At 42.7% G+C, this 20,882-nt stretch overlaps 1 long non-coding RNA gene across 1 annotated transcript in view; it reads left to right on the top strand.

The window, feature by feature from the left end:
* LOC109559747 (uncharacterized) overlaps positions 1 to 20,197 on the top strand; it is a 45,893-nt gene extending 25,696 nt beyond the window's left edge. The window contains exon 4 of the long non-coding RNA XR_011566781.1: positions 545 to 20,197. This is a non-coding gene — a long non-coding RNA (uncharacterized lncRNA). The remainder of the gene's footprint in view (positions 1 to 544) is intronic.
* The last annotated feature ends 685 nt before the right edge of the window (positions 20,198 to 20,882 follow it).

Genomic DNA, 20,882 nt, shown 5'->3' on the forward strand with positions numbered 1-20,882 from the left:
TTTACCACTACACCACCTGAGAAGGTGGGACAAGCATCATCATCCCCATTTTACAGATAAGGAGACTGAGGCCCCAGGACGCCTCGGTTTCACAGTCTCATTGGGCCTTAAGTGAAGTCAGATGTCAGGCCACGAGGGACAGGCATGTCCCATCGGAGACCGCACGACCCACTGAGGGGGGCCCAACAGAGCAGAGGTGAATTATTCCCCAAAGGGAAAGCCTTGCTTTAAACCTCAGAGAAGCTCTCCTGGGGTCAGCTTTGAACACCTACGATGGGAGGACCCTCCAGCAGGACTCACCTTCCTCCACCTTAAGCCAGAGGGGCTGCTAGAGGGCTGTTGCATGATCTGAGGAAAATGTTTTCATTTTTTCACAAGCATGATGCTGAATGTTCTGTGTGTGTGGGGGGGGTGGGGGGGTGGGGAGAGAGAGAGGTTTACATGGAGGAAGAGAGTATACCTTTGTAGGAATCTCTCCCTCCTCCCTCTGTTCATTTCTCCCCCCTTTCTTTCTTTCCTTCTGTCTTTCTTTTGCAAACCACAGACCAGCTACACATTCTTTGGCAGTTTCCTGAAGATGAACTTCAGATTTTTGTGGAGAGAGTGGAAAAAAAAAACAAGAAAGACAAAAGCAAAGGGTGGGAAGAAGTGAGGCGGAAAGCGACAGAGCGTGTGCACTCACACGCACACCACGCCTGGCAATAAGGAAGTGAGACCAGACCTTTTTCATGAATGGGCTCAGCTCAGCCCGGTCGGACTTCCGCTCTCCCATTCACCAGCTTTCAGATTTCACCTCTGACCGTCCAAGGGAGCTGGCTGCGGGCCCAGGAACGAGGAGCAGTTGGAGATCGTCCCCTGACCACAGACAACTGTGTGCTCACAAGAATCTTCCTTTGTGAGCTGGTAAATGCAGTTGACCAGCGTGTTGGTAGGACACCGGGTTTGGAGGGGCACTGACCTTTGGGTCCCCCACAACAGTGGCTCCCTCCCTGGGGGGCTGCTATTACTGCCCAGGAAACTCAGAAAGGAGAGCAGGCACTACCCGCAGTCATGCTCCAGCGGGGGGCTGCACGCTGGGAGGGTTCGCCTGCCTTAAATGATGCTGGCGGATGAGCCTCATGGTCCAGAGGGGATGCGTCGAGTTCTTCCTGCCAGGGCTGAGGGGCAGTAGGCTGTGGCTTGTGGCCTGAGAGGGTGTTGTTCTTTCACTTCGGATGGGAGATGCTTGAGGAGCCGGGCACCACTGAAGCTGCTGTCAGTGGTTGAAAATTGGTTCCAGAGGGTTCGCCTCGGTCCTAGGAAGTCTGGCTGCAGATCTTGAAGAAGTCATTGAAATTTGCTGTACTTGGGAAAGATGGGATGAGAACACCTCCCGCAGGGGTGCTGGCATGACTCAGAGAGCAGAGGCTGGCCGTCCAGTACCCGTCCCGGCCACAGGCGCTCAGTCAGCAAAACCTGCAGCCACCGTCCACAGAGTCAGGACAGCCCTGAGCTTCCAGGACACGGGGCTGCCACAGGCTTTTGATGCATGGCCTGGATGGACAGGGAAGCAGGGGTGGCCTGGCCTGGACACCAAAACAGAAGAGGAAGGAGAAACGTGGGGGGCAGACACACCCTCGGGGCTAAGCTATTCTTCCTGTGAGTTCCTTCCCCCCACCCCCCGTCACCTGCAGCCCTTGTAGTGGAAGATCAAGGAGACAACGGAGAAAGGGACATCATTCTCCTGTCCCCACCCTGGTAGCCCTGGTCCTCACACTCGGATGGGTCAGAGGGGGTCCCCAGACACCCCAGGTCTTAAGATCTTTGGGCCCAGAGGCAGGAGCCTGGACGAGATGACCTTCAGGGTGCCTCCCCACTTCCGGGGCCATGAGGCTTTCCCGAAAACGAAACCCAGGGCACAGTGCTGGGGGGAGCCGCATTCCACTCCCTGCAGCTGCCGAGCCGCTGGGCCCAGCTCCGGGCACTGGGAACAGACTCGGAAATACCAGTGGGCTTTGTTGGGGCTGATGACTCACGGCGGAGGAATGACAGCCATTCCATTGGACTTTCTAGGAACTCCCCTGCAGCTGGAGTGTCCCTGTCACTAGGTCCTCCCTGGAGCACAGAAAGGATGCTGCTCACAGTGGAGTGTGGACTGATGCCAACGGACCCCAGGAGGGGCTGCTGGGATTCTCCTGTGATCAAGTGGGGCTCCGGGGCACCTCTCCTGGGATAACTGGAGCATCCTTCTTGACCCATTCTCCTGGTGCCCTCTCCCTCCTCTGCTTGCCGCTCCCCCACGCACTCACCCAGCCAACACATGCAGTGCAGAGGATCTGAGGAGTGTGCGCTATGACGGCAGTGATGTGAGGAAATGCCCGCTGGTCTGAGGGCTCTGATCATGAAAGCCGCTCTATCTCCCGTAATCCTCGCAGCCGCCTGTGCCCAGCCCTATCACTGTGCCTTTTTTACAGACACTGATGAAGAGCCTTAGAGAGATCAAGAAATCCTTCCCAGCTTGCACGCCAAACAAATGGCAGAGCTGGGAATTGAGCCCATCTCTACTCAGCTGCGAAGCCCGTGGGTTTAGCTCTTCTCTTTCATATGCTCCTTATCAGCTCTACTTTTATGAGGAGACGTGAAGCTCTCCCGGAGGGGAAGGGCAGGTCTTACTTTTTCTCCATCAGTTGCTCTTTGAAAAGGCAGTGGCCAGAATTTGCTGAGGCTGGAGGATGTGCAGGAATATGCTGCCGGCAGAGGGTCTAGGGTCACCGGGGCCCAAGACCAAGGCTGGACCTTGCCCCTCTGGTAGGAACACCTCTTCTACAGCCACTGGCCTGCTCTTCCAGCTGGTGTTCACGGTTTTGACTTTCTCCTTCCCCATCTTCTTCCAAGTCCACCTGTCGGGGCTTCTCTGGCTCCTGGTCCCATTCCTGCCTTCTCTCTGCAAATTCCTCTGACCTCCTAACCATCTATCTGGATGGAGCCCAGTTGCCTTGTGACTGCTTTTTCCGGTCTCCTTTCCTGAGCCATGATGGTCCTGTTTGCTCGTGGTTTCCATGGTTCCCCTTCTCTCTGTGTCTAAGTTCCTGGACCACCTCACTCTCCAAGTCCTCTCTGTATCTCACATTCAAATGTCCTGCCAGGGGTTCCAATGGGTTAGTGACTACCTAGTTTAGAGTCAGAGTGCCCAGCCTGACTTTCAAGCAGCTGGCCTTTGATAGGAGACCGCAGGAGCCCATCTCCTTTCCAAGTTGTTGTGGTCAGGATGGCAGGGGAATATGGTCCAAAGCACATGGGTTCAGTTGTGTTACTGTGGTTGTTGTTGTTTAGTCGCTCAGTCCCGTCTGACTCTTTGCCACCCCATGGACTGCAGCACGCCAGGCTTCCCTGTCCTTCACCATCTCCCAGAGTTTGCTCAAACTCATATCCATTGAGCTAGTGATCCCATCCAACCATCTCATCGTGTTGCCCTTTTTTCCTGCCCTCAATTTTTCCCAACATCAGGGTCTTTTCCAATGAGTCGGCTCTTTGTGTCAGGTGGCCTAAATAGTGGAACTTCAGCTTCAACATCAGTCCTTCCAGTGAATCTTCAGGGTTGATTTCCTTTAGGATTGATTAGTTTGATCTCCTTGCTGTCCAAGGGACTCTCAAGAGTCTTCTCCAACACCACAGCTCAAAAGCATCAATTCTTCTGTGCTCAGCCCTCTTTATGGTGCAGCTCTCACATCTGTATGTGACTACTGGAAAAACCATAGCTCTGACTATACAGACCTTTGTCCACAAAGTGTTGTCTCTGCTTTTTAATATGCTGTTTACGTTTGTCATGGCTTTCCTTCCAAGCAGCAAGTGTCTTTTAATTTTGTGGTTGCAGTCACTGCCCATAGTCACTTTGGAGCCCCCAGAAAATAAAATCTGCCACTATTTACTTTTCCCCCTTCTATTTGCCATGAAGTGATGGGACCGGATGCCAGGATCTTAGTTTTTTAAATGCTGAGTTTTTAAGTCAGCTTTTTCACTCCTCCTCTTTCACCCTCATCAAGAGGCTCTTTAGTTCCTCTTTGTTTTCTGCCATTAGAGTGATATCATCTGAGTATCTGAGGTTGTTGATGTTTCTCCTGCTATCTTGATTCCAACTGGTGATTCAGTCGCCTTATCCCCAGTTTAAATATGGGGACCTGACATTGAGAGGTGAAGCAACCTGCCTGAGGTCAAGCATTTAGAAGGCAGTGGAATCCAGAATAAGATATAGATCTTCCATTTCCAAAGCCTGAGAATTTTCTACTCTATGGTGCTACCACCCAAGAAAAAATGAATTGTGTTTGGTTTTCTGTTTAGAGTAATTTTGCATTTTAAGCTATAGGAAAATCACGTTTCTATAAGGTCTTCCCCTCAGCCAACCTGAAACTTCCCCTCATTCTGAATAAATGAAGAGGTATTATCATAAATGTGTTAATGTTAAATAAAAATCTTCACACGACTTCCCTGGTGATCCAGTGGTTAAGACTTTGCCTTCCCATGCAGGTTCGACCCCTGGTCAGGGAGCTGAGATCCCATATGCCTCTCAGCCAAAAACCCAGAAGCAATGTTGTAACAAATTCAATAAAGATTTTGAAAAGAATGGTCCATATTAAAAAAAAAATCTTTAAAACACCAAAACCTTAGCAGTAAAAATCTGACATAGAATTGTTCAAATGATGATACTATTATTAATAATAGCATTATTCATTAATTACATACTAATCACTGCTGCTTGCAAAAAATAAAAACAGCAGAACTGTTGGTAATAATACTAAAAAGACCTACTCAGAACAAAACTCACACAAGAGCTGTGGTCATGGATTAAGAGGATTGACTCAGCTACCATCAGCTGGCTCTGTGGCCTGGGCAAGATGGTGTCCCTCAGCGTGCATGCATGCTAAGGCACTTCAGTCATGTCTGACTCTTTGTGATCTCATAGACTGTAGCCCACCAGGGTCCTCTGTCCATGGAATTCTCCAGGCAAGAATATCAGAATGGGTTGCCTTACTCTCCTCCAGGGGATCTTCCTAACCCTTCCCAACACAGGGATCAAACCTGTGTCTCTTACATCTCCTGCACTGGCAGGAGGATTCTTTACCACTAGCCCCACCTAGAAAGCCTGGTGTCCCTCTGGATTGCCTCAAATGAGGGGCTTGGTCTAAATAAACTCTGTGACTCCTTCTAGCTCCAACATCCTACAATGCTAAATATTTGGCTGAAAGAAGTATGTAAACTGAGGGTATATTGAAGCTAAGCCGTTAGACCTTCCCCACCCTGCAGTGGGGCAGCTCTGATGGGATCTGGAGGTAGAGACGGTCCAGAGACGTCTTTGCTACAACTTCTCTGAGCCACGCTAACTGGTTGCCCTTTAGGGATTAAAAAGCTTCCTCCACATTCCGTTGGACACACACAGGTCATCCCAGTGGCCATGTCCCCTCCCTTGGTTCTCATTTGTTGGACGCTATAGGCGGCAGAATTTCCATGGGCTCAAGCAGCTGTGGATAGCTGCAGAGTCTGGGGTGGTCTCTGTTAACCCGCCAGCTGCTTCAACAGCAGGCGGGGGAGGGGGGTGAGGGAGCTTCCTCTGGCTTCCTCTGGACTGCAGCTGTTCAGAACATCCCCGGAACAATGGTTGACTTCCACAACAAGAATGTGTCAAGACCGATTTTTTTTTTTTTAAACTCAGAAAATGATTTCAGATTGACTTACAAACTAGTCCAAATATGTCCTCTGGAATATACAACATGGTCATAAAGTGCCCCGAGATCATGCCTCACACATAGCAAGTACTCAAGCTAGCTAACAAATATATGCTAGCTCATTATTATGAATATTAGTGCTCCCAAAATAACAAGATTGAAATGATGATAGTATCCAAACTCTACTCATCCTCCCCAGACCAGGTCAAGTTTGCTTTCCTCCAGGAAGTCTTCCTGCATTCCTCAGCCTATAGTTATCACTAGCATTCATTCATTCAGCAAATACTTTCCAAGTGCTGGGGGTTCTAGGTGTTGAGGATATTACAGAGAGTAAGAACCGAGGTCCTTGCCCTGATGGGATTTGTATTCTGGTGGACAGAGATAATAACTTACATGTTAAAGAAAAAACAAGATTCATTCAATTAAATACTTATGGAGCATCTGCTCTGTGCCAAACACATGTTTAGGTTTTGGAGATAAAGTGTTGAGACAAACCCAAGTCTCCCAACTGAAAACACTTTCCTTTTAGTGGAAGGACAATGAAGACATGGATTAACTAGTTTAGACATGGTGAGTCTTTAAAGAAAAAGAAACAGGGACATGTGCCTAGAGTGAAGGAGGATGGGGCGTGCTACTTAAACCAAAGAAGTCAGGTTTCAATAACTTCTAGAGAATACACATCACAATGATAACTTCTACTGTGCTCACTGTCGAGCTCATTCATGGCCCACACCATATCATTGAAGTCCTCTCCTGCAACACTGGCTTAGATGTAGTAGCTGCCTGCTGTATCTGAGGGGTTGCTTACCCGAGTTTAGAAGGGAATAGGCTTTTTCAACTGGATTGAAGCTACTTCTGCAGTGTCTCACAAAGGTCTGGAAACCCTAGGGGCTTGCAGGAGCAAGAGCAGGTGAGAGACAAGTGATGGAAAAGAGCTTTTGGGGGACACTGGAGATTGAGGTTCTATGAAGAAGTACTAGAACACACAGGCTTGACTTCCAATGGAAAGCTCTGAATGCCATCATGGGCAGTTTGGAGTCTGACTCTTCACCAGCTCTGCTGTCTCATTACACATCCCGACACGCCCACTGCCTCCCTTCTGTATCGAGATTTGAACTTTCAGAGCATTTTTCTCTCCAGCTTGAGGTTTACAGCATATTCTTGCAAGATAAACGTGACAAATACTATTATCTCCTTTTGAGAGTGAGGAAGCGAAGAAAGGTCAGAAGTCTTACCCAAGGCCACCCAGGAAGTCGTAAGTCGGAGGAGAAACCAGAAATGGACAGGCTCTCCTAATTCAGAGTGCTTTGTTCTGCCTGCCACATGGCCCGTCAGTACCATAATTCACTGCTTCAGCATGAAACACGCATCCATTCTGAGCTCTTCTGGGCATTTAGAATAAGGATCTGACTTGGGATTTTTCTGGAAGCATGAACTCTCCTTGTTGCTGACTCCCCAGCCTCTGCCTGGCTATGCTGTGGGTTGTGGGGAAGGAGCCCACAGTTATGGGCAGCGTGGGAGGCGGACACTTGGGTCTGACCTCAGGACAGCTGTCCCCGATTAGAGAAGGGTGCGCTCGAGCCCTGAGGCACGCCCTGCTCCACACTCATCTGGAATTGCTGGATGCAGTTTGGAAAGTCTCAGGCAGAGTGTTGACCAGACAGGACAGCACTGGTGGGTCAGGCTGGGGGAGACCTACACCAGGTCCCATGGCTAGAACCCCTTGGAAAGAGGGCAATTTCCTGTTCTTGTACTGACCTCCTCTTGATACCCTGCATTCCAGTGCCCTTACAGCCACCACTGTGGTCTTTGAAAACAGAGTTCAGCATTTCTCTCTCCTGCTTGAAACCCTTCAAAACCCCACTTCTTGCTCCAAGGATAAAGCCTCACATGGCTCATAACTGCTTGCTGGTTGTGGTCCCTCTTGCTCACTCGTTGGCAATATTTCACATCAGCAGTCTCTCCCTCTATCTGACTCCAGCCACAGTGGCTTTTCTGAGCCTTGGGGCTTTTGCATAGACTGTCCCCTCCCTTCCCTTCCCCCGCTTCTTTGCTTGAATATGTCATACTCACTTTCAGATTTCAGCTTAAATGTCACCTCCTCAGACTAGAGGACTACCCCTGTTAGATTTTCCCATAGCACTTTCCCACTTCTTTATGATAGTACCTATCACTACAGTGATTCTTTTTTTTTTTTTTTAATTTTTATTGGCGTATAGTTGCTCTACAGTGTAGCATTAGTTTCTGTTGTACAGTAAAATGAATCGGTTATATGTATGCATATATCCCCTCTTTTTCCGATTTTTTTCCCATAGAGGTTGCCACAGAGCACCGAGTACAGTTCCCTGTGTTCTACATGAGGTTCTCATTAGTTATCTATTTTGTGTACAGTACCAATAGTGTGCATGCTGCTGCTGCTGCTGCTGCTAAGTCGCTTCAGTTGAGTCCTACTCTGTGCGATCCCATAGATGGCAGCCCACCAGGCTCCCCCGTCCCTGGGATTCTCCAGGCAAGAACACTGGAGTGGGTTGCCATCTCCTTCTCCAATGCATGAAAGTGAAAAGTGAAAATGAAGTCGCTCAGTCGAGTCCGACTCTTAGCGACCCCATGGACTGCAGCCCACCAGGCTCCTCCGTCCATGGGATTCTCCAGGCAAGAGGACTAGAGTGGGTTGCCATCGCCTTCTCTGCATAGTGTGTGTAAGTCAATCTAAATCCAACTGCTTACTCGTTCACCTCTCCCTTCCCCACCCCTCCTCCTTTTGGTAAAGGAGTTCCGTAGTTCCTAGGACACTGCCCTGCACTCCAGGCACATTTGCTGAATGATTGAAGGAACCCATATGCCCTAAGGGTTGGGAGGACATTGAGGGTCATCCAATCCAATGAGTCTCCTATACAGCATTCCTGCCAGATGTCCCCTGCCTATGCTTCAGAGCCTCCATGGAGGACTTGCTGTCTGTCAGACTAAGGTGACAACGTCCTCGGGGGTCAAATTCTCAGGTCCCTGAGTATGTTATTTAGCTCCTCTGGTTCGTGTCCTGTAAATGTGATACGAATAATACCCACTTCACAGGAAGGCTGTCATTATTAAATGATATCAGGCACACGAAACCTGACTGACACCACAGAACAGCCCGTGGAGTCTTGTTGACCGCGGGTTTTCTCCAGTTTACCCTGACATAGATACTGGACCAGTTCTGAGCGTCTCACCATCTTGGTTCCTCTCCGAATAACTCCCCTTTGTCTGTGTCCCCTGACATCTTGGGCTGTCCTAGGAATGAAGGAAGTGCTGGTCCTAACAGATCCAGGGCTGTGGGCATCAGACAGAGAGGAATAGAGACAGTTTAGGCTTTGGATCCAGCTAAGGTATAAGGAGCTTTACGGGCTCTTCGGCAAACCTTGGGGGTTTCAGTTCTCATCTTGAGATGGAAACTGAAGGATACAATATGAGGAGTTCAGGTCTGACCTTAGGCAAACTCAACCTGTTCCAATCCACTACTTTCTTCCTATCTCTTCTTCTTTTAAAGGCACCCAGTACCTACACACCACTCCAGCTTATGCATGGAGTTTCCCACCTAATAAACCACGAAAGTTGCACAGATTCTAAGAACTTACCGCTCTTTGGTTATACCTTTTCAAGGTCCTTTCTCTCCTGAGTTAATATACCAGATTAGTTCCTGCTAAAGTGTTAATGACTAACCTCGGCTCCCTTCCTGCCTGCCATTTTTCACCCCCTCCCCAAAGGGCTGGATAAATTTGAACTTTAGATGTGGATGGCAGCGTCTGTGAAGGGGTTCATTCTGAGTGGGCGGAGATCTCACCTAGGGCTCTCCCATTCACCCTGGGCAGGTAGGCTCCCCTTCTACCTGTGCCTGAAGCCACCCGACCTTATGAATACAATCCGCTGGAAAGGAGGGCTGTCCCAGTGAGTAGTCAGTTAATATGAAGACCGCCATCTACTGGCAGATGGTATCTATCGGCCCTATTGGTGTGCTCGGTAAGTTACTGCTACTGCCCCGACTTTTTTGATTGGATTGCTTGAGTGAGGACGACCAGTCATCTCCCTTATTCCTTTTCTCTCATTTTTAAAAAAGTCCTTTAAAAAACTTTGATTCCATAATATACATGGTGTTTCACGGAGCCTTTGAGCTGAAAGGGATCTGTGATGTGCATAATCGTTGTAAGCCATTAACACTTTAGTATAAATTAACCCATTGGACTGCCCATTTTTGAACCTCTGAAACAAATGCAACTGCTCCTGAAATCTCTCGTATCTTTGGGACGCCATATTCCTAGTTCCTTCACCCCCACTAATAGTCTCCAAACTCCCTTCCAATTAGAAGTGTAAATATATTTGCCATCTTCTTAACCATGATTCATGTGTGATACTTTTGCTTTATGTGGGTTCCATCTGTCATCTTCTCATGGGCTATTTTACTTCTGAAGATATTTGGCTTCTTTCTTTTTTTTTTTTGGATAGAGAGTAAATCTACTCTGGGTGATTCGTTTTAAGATGATGACTGCCTTTAATTATTAGGTTAAATTGTGGATGTTATTTGTAAATTGACATGTTAAATCTGCAGCTTCTAAGAGCTTGACAATAAAAATAAAGCCTATGATGATATAAAATAATTTTATAAAAAAAGTTTTGGCAAATATATATTAAAGTGACAATATCTCAATTTATCTAACTCTAGGCATATCAAATTAGAGATACCTTTAAGAAAAAGAATAACATGGATAATTAATAATCATTTGATGAGTAAAGCATTTTAAGTGACTGTTCAGAACTAGGGAAAGTCAATGTCTTCCCAAGTGGTGAAGAACTCGCCTGCAATGTAGGAGACATAAGAAACGCAGGTTTGATCATTGGGTAGGGAAGATCCCCTGGAGGAGGAAATGGCAACCCACTCCAGTATTCTTGCCTGGAGAATCCCATGGACAGAGGAGCCTGGCGGGCTGTAATATGCGGGTCACAAAGAGTCAGACACAATAGAAGCAACTTAACACGCAGAATGACTACATAAACTGAAAAATAGGTACTTTTAAGTCAGATATTTTCTGATTCTTTGCTTTCAGTGATATCAGAAGAGGACCTAATGGAGTTGTCAGCTGATAGATGATTAAAAATAATTCTTGATGATAGAGCAGTATGCTATTTTTGGCGTAGAACTTGGAAAGAGTTCAGATAGTTAAATCATATTGCTATAATAAAACTCCTTCCAAATGATTTATGTGGACAAAGTTTCCCAGCATTTCTTCTGTAAAAATGAGGTGTAGGAATGGAATGGATACTGCTCCTTGCCTAGTTCTAATAACAGATAATATCACAAATGGATATATAAGGTCATTAAAAATAAAAGCCATATTCATTTTATTGAGATAATTTGCTAATAAAAGTTCTTAATTAAACTTTTTAATTTGAGGAGAGCTTCCCTGTTAGCTCAGATGATAAAGAATCCGCCTGCAATGTGGGAGATCTGGGTTCAATCTCTGGATTGAGAAGATCCCTTGGAAGAGAGCATGGCAACCCACGCCTGTATTCTTGCTTAGAGAATCCCCATGGAGAGAGGAGACTGGCAGCCTGCAGTTCATGGGGTCTCAAAGAGTCGGACATGACTGAGTGACCGAGCACACACGATTTGAGAAAATAGATTGGCATGCAGTTGTAAGAAATGATACACAGATATCCTGTGTACCTTTATCCAATGGTAACATCTTTTGACACCGTGGTACAGTGTCATAACATGTCATAACTAGATGTCAGGAGATAGAATATTTCCATCACAATGAGGATTCTTCCTGGTGTCCTTTTATTACCACACTTACTTCCCTTCCATTTTGCTCCTCCTTAACCACTAATCTGTTCTCCATTTCTATGATTTTGTCATTTCAACAATATTATTCATATATAACAGAATCAGGCACTATGTAACCCTTTGGGATTGACTTTTACACTGAGCAATATTCTCTCGAGATTCATTCAGGTGTTATAATGTATCAATAGTTCATTCATTTTTATTGCTGAGTGATAGTTCATGATATCAATGGATCATAGTTATTTAATCATCCACACAATCCTTTCCCAGAAAATTATATAGTTAGAATTATTCGGTGTGTAGCTTCTTCAGATTGATTTCTTAAAATTATCAACATGTTTTTGAGGTTCCTCCACTTCTTTTCATGGCTTAATGACTCTTTTCTTTCTCGTGCTAAATAATAGTTCATTGTTTAGAGAAGTACTGCTGTTCGTTTACCCGTTTACCTGTTGAAGGACATTCATCATTCGGCAATTGTGAATAATGTTGATGGGCATAGAGGTTTTTGTGGACATGAATTTTCAACTCACTTGGGTGAATACCCAGGAGCGCAATCGTGGATTGCATGATAAGATTACATTTGGCTTTGTAAGAAGCTGCCAGACTGTCTTACAAAGTGGTTGCACCATTTTTCATTCATTTGCAATGAATGAGAGCTCCTGTTGCTCTTTGCTTACTAGCATTTGGTGTTGTCAGCGTTTGGGGTTTTAACCATATAGGTATGTAGTACCTGTTTTTTTATTAATTTACAGTTCCCTAATGAACTATGAGGGAGAAGGCAATGGCACCCCACTCCAGTACTCTTGCCTGGAAAATCCCATGGATGGAGGATCTATGATGTGGAACAACTTTTTATGCTTGTTTGTAATTTGTAAATCTTTTTTGGTGAGGTCACATCTTGTGCCCACTTTTTAATTGTTTTTTTCCCCTCGTTTTTTAATGGTTGAGTTTTAAGAATTCTTTATATGTTTTAGGTAACAGATTTTTTAAAAAAAATCAGATGTGTGTTTGGCAAAGAATTTTTTCCAGCCTCTGACTTGTCTTTTCCATTCTCTTAACAGTGTCTTTCACTGAATAGAAGTTTTTAATATTAACGAAGTAGAACTTATTAAGTATTTGTTTCACAAATTGGATTTTGGTGTTATATCTCAAAGTCAAGGCCAAATTGGATGTTATGAAGGTCTTCTCCATGTTATCTTTCAGAAGTTTTACAGTTTCACATAAAGACTGTGTCTAGATTAATTTTTTTGCATGTCCAATCATTCTTAGCACTATTTGTTGAAAATACCCTCCTTTCTCTATTAAATTGCCATTAATCGTTTGTCAAAGGTTAGTTGACTATATCAGTATGGGTCTAGTTTCGAATTCTCTATTCTGTTTCACTGATCTTTTTGTCTATACTTTCACCAATACCACACTGTCTTGATTGCTGTAGCTTTACAGTAAGTCTTGAAGTCAAATAGCATCTGTCTTCTGATTTAGTTCTTTTTTAACACTGAGTTGCCTATTCTGCATATAAACTTGGGAATTCGTTTGTTGACAATCACAAAATAACTTCTGAGATTGTGATAGGAGTTGTGTTGCATCTACAACTCATTTGTCTACTTTGACATCTGAACAATATCAAGTTCATATCTAACTTGGCATATGTCTCCACTTATTTGACTGTTCCTTGATCTCTTCCATCAGAATTCTGTACTTTCCCTCATATAGCTCTCTCATACATTTATAAGAGTTATACTTAAATACTTCATTTTGCAGGGGAGGTGCTAACGTAAATGGTGGTAGGTTTTTAGTTTTTAAATTCCAAACAGTATTGGTATACAGGAAAGTAATGAACTTTTTGTGTATTAATCTTAGATTCTGCAGCCTCGCTATTATTATTAGTTACTGAATTTTTTTGTTTTTGTTGCCGTCAATTCTTTGGGATTTTTCTACATAAACAGTTGTGCTATCTACAAGCAATGAAAGTTTTAGTTCTTCTTTCTCAATATGTATACCTTTTACTTCCTTTCTTGTCTTTTCTACTTTAGCTAGGACTTACATTATACTGTTGAATTAGAGTGGTGAGAAAGAATATTTTTGCCTTATTGATTCAATTATGTTTCATTTTAACCATCCTGATGGATGCATAATGATAACTTGTGATTTTATTTGCATTTCCCTGATGGCTAATGATATTGGATCTCTTTCCATGTATTTATTTGCTATTGATATAGTCTTTTTGGTGAAATGCCTTTTCATGTCTTTTGCCCTTTTCCTAATTGCATTATTTGCTTTTTTTTTTTACTGTTAAGTAGAAAAGTTTTATTTTTTTAAAAGAGTTTTTTAAAAAAATATATATTCTAGATACTAGTATTTGTCAGCAAGACTTTTATGGTTTTAATGGGATCTTTTGCAGAGCAAAAGTTTAAGATTTTGAAAAAATCTAATTTACTAGATTTTTTAGTACCAAGCATACTTTTTGTGTCAAGCCTGAGAATTCTTTTGCTTAGCCTAGATTCTGGTGATTTTTCTCTTATTTTTTTCTTAAAAATTTGTAGTCATAATTTACATCTAAGTCTGGGATCCATTTTGAGTTAATTTTTGTATAAAGTGTGAGACTTATGTTGAGGAGTTTGTATTTTCACTCGTTTATTTTCATGTCCATGGCTCCAGCTGCTCCAGCATCATTTGTTGAAAAAGCTATCTTTCTTCCATTGTGTTGCTTTTGCCCATTTGTCAAAAGGAAGATGGATACATATGTGTGTGTCCGTTTCTGTGTTCTGTATTCTGTTTCATTCATCTCTCTGTTCCTTCATTAATGGCGCACAGTCCTAATTATTGATTTATTGATGCCATAAATAAGTCTTAAAATCAGCTAGACTGACTTCTCTCAATTTATTCTTCTTTTTCAAAATTATTCAGGCATTCCTAGTTCCTTTGCCTTTCCATTTAAGTTTTAGAATCATCTTGTGAATATTTACCAACATCTTGCTGGGTTTTGAGAAGTGTGTTGAACATGTATACCAGTCTGGGAACTACTGACATATTTCCTATGTGGAGTCTTCCAATACATAAACACAACCTGTCTCTCCATTTAAATCTTACTGATTTCTTTCGTCAGCATTGTATAATTTTAGATGTATAAGTCCTATACATGTTTCATTTGATTTATACATAAATATTTCAGCTTTCCCAGCAATTGTAATGTGGTTTTCCAGTTTGTAGGTGTGTCCATTTGTTTGTTGCCAGTATATGGGACTACAACTAATTGATTTTTGAATGTTTATCTAATATTCTGTGACCTTGCCAAACTTCCTTATTAGTCCTATGAATTTTTTGTAGATTCCTTGGGATTTTCTTCATGGACAATAGTATCATCTGCAAATTGGGATGGTTTTATTTCTTTTTTCTGATCCACATGCTTTTATCTCTTTTTCTTTTTTTGCTTTATTGCCCAGGCAAGAACTTCCAGCACTATACTGAATAAAGTGGTGAAAGCAGAAGCTGTTGTCTTGTTCACGATTTTATGGAGAAAACATTTAGTTTTTAAACTTTAAGGATAAGGTTAGCTGTAGCTTGTTCTTCACCAAGCTGAGGAAGTTCTTCTCTACAATGTTCCTATATTTTTCTTCCTGAGAGATTTTATCATGAATTGATGCTGAATTTTAGAAAATGTGTTTTCTGCTTTGGTTAATATGATCATATAATTTTTCTTCTTTAACTAGGTGATATGGTTGATTACATTGATGATGAATTTTTTTTAAAGTTTAATAAAATGAATTTATTAATATGTTTATTATAAAAATAGCAGCAAACCTTTCCAAGTGTGAGTCTTCCCAATTTTCCTGAATAAGGAAGTATACTAGGGAAATAGTAAACAGCCATTTTCATTCTAAAATAATAAATAGCCATTGATCAAGCCTTCAAGCCTCAAATCTTGGCTATGTTTTATTGTCTTTGATTGATAAATTTTAAAATATTGAACTATACTTGCAATTCTGAAATAAACCCAGATTGGTTATAGTGTGAAACTCTTTTTATAATTGTTGAATTCTGTTTGCCAATATTTTATTAAGAAATATTATCCATATTTAAGAGATTTATTGATCTGTAATACTTTTCCTTTTTGTGTGTGTTTTTTATACTGGTTCTGGTATCATGATAGTACTAGCTTCATAAAATGAATGGAAATGTATTTTCTGGAAAAGATTGTATAGAACTGGTGTTCATTCTTCTTTAAACATTTTGAAAATTCTTCAGTGGATCCATCTGGGCCTCAAGATTTTTTTATTTTTTATTTTTAAATTTTCAAATGCAATTTTCTTAATGGTTATAGAGTTCTTTTAGATTATCCCTTTCCTATTGGGTGAGTTCTAATTATTTTTTATAATTACTTATAAGCTTGTGTTTTTTGAGGAATTGGTCCATTTCATACAAGTTGTCAAGTTTACCAAGAGTAGAGCTGATTGTAGAATTCCTTTAGTAGCACATTGATGTCTTAGGCTCTGTAGTGACAACTTTAGTTTCATTCCTGATATTGGTCATTTCTGTTTCTCTCTTTCTTTCTCTTGGTCAGTCTTGCTGAAGGCTTATCAATTTTGTTGACTTTCCAAAGAACGATCTCTTTATTTCACAGATTTTCTCTTTTTAAACTTCTCTTTTCTGTTTTGAAATTTCATTTGTTTTTACTACTATCTTTATTGATTTCCTTCCTTCTGCTCACCCTTGGATTTATTTGCTCTTCATTTTTTAGGCTTTTAAGATGGGAGATTTGGTTATTGATAGGGGAATTTTCCTCTTTTCTAATATAAACATTAATTACACATACTTTCCTCTCTGCCTGGCTGTGTTCCGTAACTTTTGCTGTGATGTATTTTCATTTCCTTTGAGTTCAATGTATTTTTGGACTTCCTTTGAGACTTCCTCTCTTCCCATGGACTATGTACAAGTGTTTTAGTATTTTCTTGTTATCTTTCTGTTATTGATTTCTAATTTAATTCCACAGTAGATGGAAATCACATTCTATACTATTTCAATTATTATAATGTAATGAGGTTTATTTTATGACCCAGAGTATGCTCTATTATACATTTTAAATTTTCTTATCAAAATATGTAATATTTTATACTGTTTTTATTAATTGTGTACTATTAATAATTCTTATTCAAACCTATTATTAATACAGAACAAAATTTGGACAATTGTAGGACATAACGGTTATAGGAGCTTTGGAATTCTAGACATATTTTTGTTGAATTACAGCAAGCAAGGCAAAGTAGAAATACAATTTCAAAAGGAAAAGGATACAATATAAGATTCACAAACTTAAAGAATTTGCTTGTACATTTTCAAATATATGATGTATAGCAAATAATTGTGACAACTCTTTTCCATGGCAAGCATGCAAAAGTCTGAGCAAAGAATTTTATTTTAAACTGAAAATGTTTATAATACTCTGGAAATTACATCCATTTTAACTACATATTAATTTGTTTTATGTTTTGGCTACTCTGCGTGACATGTGAGATCTTAGTTCCCTGCCTAGGGATCGAACACATGCCCCTTGCCTTGGAACTGCAGAGTCTTAACCACTGAACTGCCAGGGTTTAACCTACATATTAAATTTTGATGTAAACTTTTGGATGTTAACTTACAAATGAAAGAGAATACACAATTAAAAAAAAAATTGTGTGTGTGTAGTTGGTGGTGAAAATAAAAGGAAGCTGAGTGCCAAAAAATGGATGCTTTTGAACTGTGGTGTTGGAAAAAACTCTTGAGAGTCCCTTGAACTGCAAGGAGAATCAAACCAGTCAATCCTAAAGAAAATCAGTCCTGAATATTCACTGGAAGGACTGATGCTGAAACTGAAGCTCCACTACTTCGGCCACCTGATGTGAAGAAATGACTCATTGGAAAAGAACCTGATGCTGGCAAGATTGAAGGCAGGAGGAGAAGGGTGGTGAGATGGTTGGATGGCATCACCGCCTCAATGAACATGAGTCTGAGCAAGCTCTGGGAGTTGGTGATGGACAGGGAAGCCTGGCATGCTGCAGTCCATAGGGTCGCAAAGAGTCAGACACGACTGAGTGACTGAACTGAACTGAACTGAACTGAGGTGGTGGTAAGTAAGCTAACAAGGACTGAAGACCAGCAGTCTGGATGAGTGCAGAGGATGGGTTAAGGAAAGTATGTCCCAGGTATAAGCACCCACATTAAAAGATCACTGTTAAAGAAAAACCAGACCCCTCGAGTTAGAGTCTAGTGCTTTTCTGTGTCTGGGAAGATGCAAGAGTCTGGGCTCACTGAAATCATGCCTTTGATGTGCATCTCGGCTACCTGGTACCAGGATCCTGCTTTTCTCCATCCAGAATCCCCTCAGTGTGCACGGTCAGGCAGCTGCAGTGGCTGCTGGTTCATGGCCCCGACATCCTTTGTTTTCTGATATAGTGGGCTATCCCACAGTCCCTTCAGTCTGAGGACTCCCTGACTCTAAGACTCTTTGAGCTGGATTTCACAAATAACTTCCCTCTCCTCATGATTTGCTGGTATTCCTCACTCTGCATGAAGTTCCTTGCATGGAGTCTTTTCAACTCCTTGGTCCAGGTTCTGTTGTCTTTTGTATCCTGCTCACTCTCCCCAAGAGCATCAATATACCCCTCAAGCTCTCTCCTCCATAATCTCCCTCAGCACATGGGGTCCACACCTGCCTCTCTTGACTTGGCTCATCCTTCCTGTCTCCCCTGCCAGCATCAGCCGGCCACCTTCTAATTCCTGGATTGTTTAGCTCATAACTGTGAAGCACACCCACAGGATAACACTTGAGGGAGAAGATGCCTACATCTATTAAAGGGCAAATCCTCCACACCTAAGAGTGACTCCTCTCTCTTCCATCAAACAGGCTTTCAGATCCCCAAAGGTGCAGCCCTCTTGAAGCCAGAAAAGTTTAGCTTTCCCATGTTACTAGGCTTTATCCTCAAACCTGGCACACAAGAGAAGCCAGCAGGTAGTCCAGATAGTCTATGACAATGAAGGATTTAAATACTCTACCTCAGGACTTTCCTGGCGGTCCAGTGGTTAAGACTGCACTTCCAATGCAGGGGGCATGGTTTTGATCCCTGATCAGAGAACTAAGTTCCCACACACCACGTGGTATGGCTGAAACATTTTAATAAATAAATATTCTGTCTCTGAATTGATGCTTTAGAACTGTGATGTTGGAGAAGATTCTTGAGAGTCCCTTGGACAAGGAGGAGATCAAACTAGTCAATCCTAAAGGAAATCAATCCTGAATATTTATTGGAAGGACTGATGCTGAAGTTGAAGCTCCAACACTTTGGTCACCTGATGCAAAGAGTCAACTCATTGGAAAAGACCGTGATGCTGGGAAAGATTGAGGACACGAGAAGAGGGTGTACGAGGATGAGATGGTTGGATGGCATCACCGACTCAATGGACATGTGTTTGAGCAAACTCCGGGAGATAGTGAAGGACAGGGAAGCCTGGCGTGCTGCAGTCTGTGGGGTGGCAAAGAGTGGGACACAACTTAGGACTGAGCAACACAGCTGTATAGCGCAGGGAAATATATTCAATATCCTATGATGTTAATAAATCATAATAGAAAAGAATGTGCAAAGGAATACATGTGTATATAACTGAGTCACTTTGCTGCACAGCGGAAATTAATACAGCATTCTACATCAACTACGCGTCAACGAAATTTTTTAAAATAGCCTATCTCTTATCTCTATAAGCCATTGAGATATCTGGTAACCATCTAAACATGTAAATAGTTCTCAGCACTAAAACTGGGAGCACCGTGTACCCTCTGTCCTGAAGTGATTTCATAAGTACACGGCACCATCCGTGTGGTGTTCCTGCTGAAACATGCACCTCCCCAAGTCTTTGAATTTAGACTCCACAGGAAGTACAGGGGATAAAAGAAGAAGTCAAATGCACCACAAGGAAGTAACCCCCACATACCCAGGGAGTGAAACATCCGTGGCAGTGGGCACCATTTCTTTCATAACCGATGATGCCGGAAAAAAAAAGAGGATTCAAGTCAGAATGGAGAGACAAAGGGGACATTTAACCAAACACAGTAGATGAATCTTGTCTGGATCCTTCTTGAGACAAATCAAATGTGAAACAGTGTTTTCTGAGACACGAGGAGACATTAGAGTTCAACTGGCTGTTTGGCGATATTCAGAAACTGTGACCTGTGTTAGGTGTTTGGTTTCGTGATTCTGTCAGAAATCCCTCCTTCCCTCGCCTTCCCCCCTGTTTAGAGCTACATATGGAAGTATTTAGGGGCAAAATGATGAAATGTCAGGAATTTTCTTTAATGTACTGTAGAAAAAAAAGAGAGAAGAGGAAGGAATGGGGAGATGTAAGTGTGAGGAAATGTTGATCATTGTTGAACCCGGGGGATGGGAGTTTACTGTACAACTAAAGACTTTTAGTATATATATTAAAAAAGCAAACCAGAAAAGGTCTGGGAAATGCCAGTGTTTTGGTGTCAAAATGATATGTGACTCTCTGCGAAGCCCATAATTACACCTCCGAGTTCAGTGTTAAAGACAGTGAGTGTGGAGTCGGGCAAGACCAGATGGTAACCCTCACTCTGCCGCTTGCTAACTGGGCGATCTTTAAAAAAAAAAAATTCTATTTATTTATTTTTGGCTGTACTGGGTCTTCATTGCCACTCCAGCTTTCCTCTAGTCATGGCAACCGGAGGTTACTCTAGTTGGGGTGTGCAGGCTTCCCATTGCTGTGTTTTCTTTTGCTGTGGACCACAGACTCTAGGTGCACAGGCTTCCGTAGCTATGACTCATGGACTTAGTTGGTCTGAGGGATCTTCCCGGATCAGGAATTGAACCCATGTCTTCTGCATTGGCAGGCAGGTTCTTAACCACTGAGCCACCAGGGGAGCCCCAACTGGGTGACCTTGGACAACTCACTCCAGAGGTCTCTGAAGCTCACATGGTTTCTGTGAGAGTAAATTAAATAACATATGTAATGCATGCGTGCTCAGTTGTGTCCAACTCCACGACCCCACGGACTGTAACCCACCAGGCTCCTCGGTCCATGGGATTCTTCAGGCAAAAATACTGGAGTGGGTTGCCATTTACTTTTCCAGGGGATCTTCCCGACCCAGGGATCAAACCCATGTCTCCTGCACTTCTTGCATTGCAGGTGGAGTCTTTACTGTTGAGCCACCAGGGAAGCTCAATGCACATAAAGGTCTCAGCAAAACAGATATTTGGGAAATAGCTGAAATTGAAACCGTGATCATCATGAACCCCAAAGCTTCTGGGAAAAGCCTCTGCCAGGCCATGTGTCCTAGACTGGGTTCAGGAAATAGGAATTCAGAGAAGTGAGAA

Source organism: Bos indicus, chromosome 5 (assembly GCF_029378745.1).
Source record: "Bos indicus isolate NIAB-ARS_2022 breed Sahiwal x Tharparkar chromosome 5, NIAB-ARS_B.indTharparkar_mat_pri_1.0, whole genome shotgun sequence".
In the NCBI taxonomy this organism is placed as follows: Eukaryota; Metazoa; Chordata; class Mammalia; order Artiodactyla; family Bovidae; genus Bos; species Bos indicus.